The 6,205-nt window shown below is 40.1% G+C and overlaps 1 pseudogene; it reads left to right on the forward strand.

Annotated features, from left to right (window-relative positions):
- The first annotated feature begins 2,687 nt into the window (after positions 1–2,687).
- LOC102758045 lies at positions 2,688–3,110 on the forward strand (annotated as a pseudogene).
- Positions 3,111–6,205: the final 3,095 nt, after the last annotated feature.

Genomic DNA, 6,205 nt, shown 5'->3' on the forward strand with positions numbered 1-6,205 from the left:
AGAGATAGGGAGAGGTGGAACCGGAGATGCCTTGGAACTTTTTCTGACCCCAACCTGGCCACTGTGCTGCTAGTGAGTTGAACTTAGAGCACAGTTTTGCCCCTCCTGCACACAGGCAGTCAGGAACTGTGGATTGCTTGAAGTTTCAAACAGGTTGCTGAGAGCCAAAATGGACAGCTTCTGACAGTGGATAGCACAAAAAGACCTCCAGGGATGCCAGGAAATGGCAATCAAAACAATCTGTCTCAGTTAACATAAGAGCAGGATCCAAAGGGAGCTCCCAGGAGGCACTAAATTCTGCCCAAACTCTACTTCACTTTTTCTTTTTGCATTATTTTATTGCCTTGTTACTATTTTTGTCTCTTTTTTTCTTTCATGTCTCTTGTTTTTTCACTTTTCTTACTGTATTATTTTTCTTTTCTTTTTTTATTTTTTATTCTTTTCCATTTCTTGTTTTTCTTCTTTAATCCAATTAAGAATTCTTTCCTCCTCTTTTCTTTTCACCATTTTTTATTTCTTATACTTTATTCTTACTTTTCCTCTCCCTTTTGTCTTTCATATTCCTTTACCATTCCTTTTATTTCTTCTCATATTTTTTCTTTTTGTTTCTTATGATTGTTCTCTTTGCTAATTTCCTTTTCTTTTGTGGTTGGGATTTTTTGTATGTTTTTATTTTGTTTTATTTTGCTATGTTTTGTTTCATTTTGTCAATATGTGCATACTCACACGATGTTGTCAGGCTTTAACCTCACAGCCAGTCAGAGGGGAGATTCCAACCACACATTGTACAACAACAATCAAGACCCAATTACAATAGAAGAGCCCAAATAACCCACACAAGGGACATTCCTAGATTATCCAGCTCAAGAGATCCATGTGACTGTACCACTGGGTCCCACAGGACACTTATTACATAAGAGCACCCACAAAGACTGGGAGGCATAACAGTTCTATCTAATATGTAGAAACAAACACAAAAGAACAGCAAAAAAGGGGGGGGGGAAAGTAAACAACCATTAAATGAAAGAAAAAGAGAAAACTCCAGAAAAAAAGTGAAATGAATTGGAGGAAAGCAACTTATCAGAAACAGAGTTCAAAGTAATGGTTATAAGGATGCTTAAGAAACTTGGTGAGAATTATAAGGAACTAACTGGGAACTACAACAACATGAAAGAGAAAATAGAAAACATGAAGAAGAACTGGTCAGGCCCTTAGTGTGGCTTAGTTGGTTGCTGGTTCAATATTCTGTCAGGGCACATACCCAGGTTGTCTATTCAAGGTATGGGATATGCAGGAGGCAGACGATTGATGTTCTGTTCTCACATTGATGTTTCTTTCTCTCTCTCTCTATTCCTCTCCCTCCAAAAATCAATATAAATATTCAGAGGAGAAGGCCTGTAGTGGGTTGGGAACTGGTGGAAGGGGACAAAGGAGGGGAAATGGGGAATACCTGTATTACTCTCAACAATAAAATACATAAACTAAGAATGTATATTTAAAAAAATAAGCAGTCAGAAATGAAAAAAAAGCACACACACAACATATCTGACATTATGAATACACTGCAGCCCTTGCTGGTTTGGCTCAGTGGATAGAGTGTCACCCTGCTGACTGAAGGGTCTGAGGTTCAATTACAGTCAAGGCCATGTACCTCAGTTGTAGGCTCAATCCCAGGCTCTGGGCTTTGTGCAGGAGGCAACCAATTGATGTGGTTCTCTCACATCGATATTTCTCTCTCTATCTCTCCCCCGCACTTCTACTCTCTCTAAAAAGAGTCAATGGTACACTGCAAGGAATCAAAAGTAGATTGAATGAGGCAGAGAATTGAATCGGTGATTTGGAAGACTAGGTTAAGAAAGCAACAACACTCAGAGCATCAAAAAAAAAAATTAAAAGCAGGAGGATAGTCTAAGGAAGCTTTTGGACTACATAAAACATAGCAATATCCATATCACAATGGTGCTAGAGGAGAATAAAGTGAGCAAGGAATAGAGAACCTGTTTAAAGAAATAATGACAAAAAATTCCCTAAACTGGTGAAGGAAAAAGTCACATAAGTCCAGGAAGTACAGATAGTCCCAATTAAGATGAATCCAAAGAAACCCACTCCAAGACACATCATAATTAAAAGGATAAACATTAAAGACAAAGAAAGAATCTTAAAGGTAGCAAGAGAGAGACAGAAAATTATTATCAAGGGAGTTCCCATTAGACTGTCAGTTGATATCTCAACAGAAACACTTCAGGCTAGAAGGGATTGGCATGAAATATTCAAAGTAATGAAAAGCAAAGACCTGAACCCAAGACTACTCTATCCAGCAAGGCTATCCTTTAAAAATGAAGGTGAAATAAAGAGCTTCCCAGACAAAATGAGGCTAAAGGAGTATATTATCACCCAATCAAGATTGAAAGAAATGTTAAAGGGACTGTTTTAAGAAGAAAAACAAATGTAGAGAGAGAAAACTATAGGAACAAATAAATAAATAAGTACCCATCAATAATAACCTTAAATGTAAATGGACTTAATGTTCTAATGAAAAGACATACGTTAGCTGAATGGGTAAGAAAACAACGTGAGACCAACCTCAGAAAATAGATTCACACAGATTGAAAGTGAAGGGATGGGGAAGTGATGAGAGGCTGGGTCCAGCAGGTATGTGCGTCCTGCTGGGGGATGGTACAGATGGCAGGATGTCATGGTCTGGCCTTCTCCGGGGCCTCAACATGTCCCTGAGTTATGGCCTAGCCCTGATCCCCTGGCTCTGGGCCACTTCCCCCACGGTCACCCTGAATCAGATGCACTGTCTAGGGCCTCCAAAGTGGCCACTTCCAAAGCTGGACCCCACAAAAGGCCAGCCACAGCTGAAGGGTATGGTTCTGCGCACATTCATTTGTAAACCCAAGAAGCCCAACTCAGCCAACTGCAAGTGCTGCTGCATGCAGCTCAGCACAGGCTGTGTGGCCGTCTGCTTTATCTCAGGAGAGGGCCACAGCCTGCAAGAGCACCGTGTTGTGCTTGTGCAAGGAGGGTGCACCGAGGACCTGCCTGGTGTCAAGCTCAAGGTTGTGCATGGCAAGTATGACTGTCGCCATGTACAGAAGAAGAAGTGACCATCAGGGGCATAGTGGGTTGTGGTTTATGTAGAATAAGAACCTTTGTCTCTGGGTTCCTGCAGTATTCTTGGGAAGCTAGGCTAGTTCTAGAGGCAGCTGGCCCTGGTTCAAATCCACCAATAGCCCATAGGGGTCCTGGGTGTGAATTAGTGTAGAGTGTTGGTGCAAGAGGTTTCTTCTGCTGAAACAGTACACTATTGCCATCTGATGAGAAGGGGTTGCAATAAACACACACACAGAAACACACACACACACACACACACACACACACACACACACACAAAACAACAAAAACAAACAAACAAAAAAAACAACCAGAAAGTGAAGGGATGAAAAAAAAATTCCATGCAAATAAAACACACAAAGAAACATGAAAAGCTAGAGGAGCAACACTCCTATCTGACGAAATTTACTTCAAGACAAGTCAAAAAATAGACAGATAAGGTCACTTCATAGTACTAAAGAGATGGATCCAATAAGAATGTATAACCCTGATCCACTGAGCCAAACTGGCTAGGGGAGATTTCTAACATTAAAAAACACATGTCTTGAGAGATTAAAAATGGCGGCAGAGTGAGTGGATACTGCATGGACATGCTTCCAAGAAAAAAACTGGAATTACAACTAAAATACAGATAAAACTTCCTGAATAATCCAGGGAAGACTCACTGGAGAGAACCTTGATACCTGAGGACTGAAAGTGAAGACCAAATAGAGACTGATAGGAGGGGCAGAGGCATGAAAGGGTTGCAGGGTGCCCACAGACAGCAACTGAAGTTCTGAAGAGATATCTCAACTGCAGGGGGTTGCCACTGAGAATTCTGGGGTGTAATCCCCAAGCTTGGCCCGCCAGCAGAGAGCACCATAACATCTGGCTGTGAAAATCAGCAGTGCCAGGGAGTGATCACTGAAAATTCAGCCACCCTTATAAAAGGCCAACACACAAAATTCTCTGTGGAGTCACCTACCTTGTGCTCCAGCAGAGGGAGGACAAGAGTGGACAGGAGCTGTGTGAGCAGAAGCCAGATTTGGAGATGCAGGGGTTAGAGCTCAGAAGTCTGACATACCCAGTTTCTGTGCTGAGTCATTCCCTCCCACAGTGGAGGACATCTTTCCCACACCAACATATGCCTTGCCTGAGGGGAAGACAGTTGACCTACCCTATTGCCCTGAGGCCACTTAAGAGACTAAAAATATTAATTAGCCTCCAGGCAGAAGCAACTGCCATACCCTGTTGAAAAAACCTCTTGCCACATCTTAGGAAAATTGCCTGGGGCAATTCCAGTTGGAATCCTATCAGTCTGTAGGAAGAGGCGGTCTCTGGAGGATATGAGTCTTTGCCTGATAGTCATAAACAGTGTTTGACTAGTGATTGAGAGGTGTAGACTATAGAGGATCTATCTAATACATAGCAAACTGTAGAGAATCTAGCTAATACATAGTCAAAACCCCAAACAGACAGCCAAAATAGGAGACAAAGAAACAGACCCCAAATGAAAGAACAAGAAAATTCTCCAGAAGAAGAGATAAGTGAAACAGAGATAAGAAATTTATCTGAAACAGAGTTCAGAGTAATGATGGTAAAGAGCTTAACAGCATGAGAAAATATATGGTGACTATGAAAAAAGAACAGTAATAAACAAAGAATGATACAGCAAAAATAAAGAACACAATGGAAGAAATACACAGCAGATTAGGGGAAGCTGAGAATCAAATCAGTGAGCTAGAAGACAGCATTGAAAAAAAAATCACTCAATCAGAGAAACAAACAAACAAAAAACAAAACAAAAAAGATGAGGACAGCTTAAGGGAGCTATGGGAAAACGTGAAATGTAACAATATTAGAATAGCAGGTGTGCCAGAAGGAGCAGAAAGAAAGAGATAGAGAATGGGTTTGAAGAAATAATGGCAGAAAATTTTCCTAACGTGGTAAAGGAAAAAAATCACACAAGTTCAGGAGGCACAGAGAACCCCAAGCTAGAAGAGCCCAAACAGGCCCATGTCCAGAAACATCACAATTAAAATGCCAAAAATTAAAGACAAAGAAAAAATCTTAAAGGCAACAAGAGAAAAGAAAACTGTTACCTACAAAGGCACTCCCCTAAAGCTGACACCTAATTTCTCATCAGACAATCTACAGGCCAGAAAGGAATGGCATGAAGTATTCAAGGTAATGGAAAGCAAGGATCTGAAACCAAGATTACTATATATCCTCGAGGTAATGGAAAACAAGGATCTGAGATCAAGATTACTATATCCGGCAAGGCTATCATTCAAAATAGACGGTCAATTAAAGAGCTTCCTTTACAAAAAAAAGGGCTAGAGGAGTACATCACCACCAAGCCAGCATTACAAGGAATGCTAAAGGGACTGCTGTAATGAGAAGAAGAAACAGAGAGAGAAACCTAGGCATACAGAATTAAAATGGCAATAAATAAATACCTATCAATAATAACCTTAATTATAAATGGATTAAATAATCCAATCAAAACACATAGGGTAGCTGAATGGATACAAAACATGACCTAACTATATTCTGTCTCAAGAGACCCACCTTAGAACAAAAGACACACATAGGATGAGAGTGAAGGGATGGAAAAAAAAATTGTCCATGCAAATGGAAAAGAAAAAAAAAAGCTAGCATAGCAATACTCACATCAGACAAAATAGACTTCAAAATGAAAGCCATCACAAGAGACAAGAAAGGTCACTACATAACACTAAAGGGGTTGATCCAACAAGAGGATATAACCCTGGTAAACATATATGCACCCAATATAGGAGCACCTAAATATATTTTTTTTAAAAACTTCTAGAGGATTTGAGAGATTGACAGAATACCTTCTGGAAGATATCAGGGGAGATATTGACAGTAATGAAATCATAATAGGAGACTTTAATACCCCATTAACATCACTGGATAAATCCTCTAACCAAAAAAATTAGCAAAGAAACAGCAATCCTAAATGACTCACTAGATCAGATGGACTTAATCGACATGTTTAGAACATTCTACCCCAAAACTACAGAATACACATTTTTCTCAAGTGCACATAGACCACATATTCGGAAACAGGCAAAGTGTCTTCAAA

Source organism: Myotis davidii, unplaced genomic scaffold, assembly GCF_000327345.1.
Source record: "Myotis davidii unplaced genomic scaffold, ASM32734v1 scaffold908, whole genome shotgun sequence".
Lineage (NCBI taxonomy): Eukaryota > Metazoa > Chordata > Mammalia > Chiroptera > Vespertilionidae > Myotis > Myotis davidii.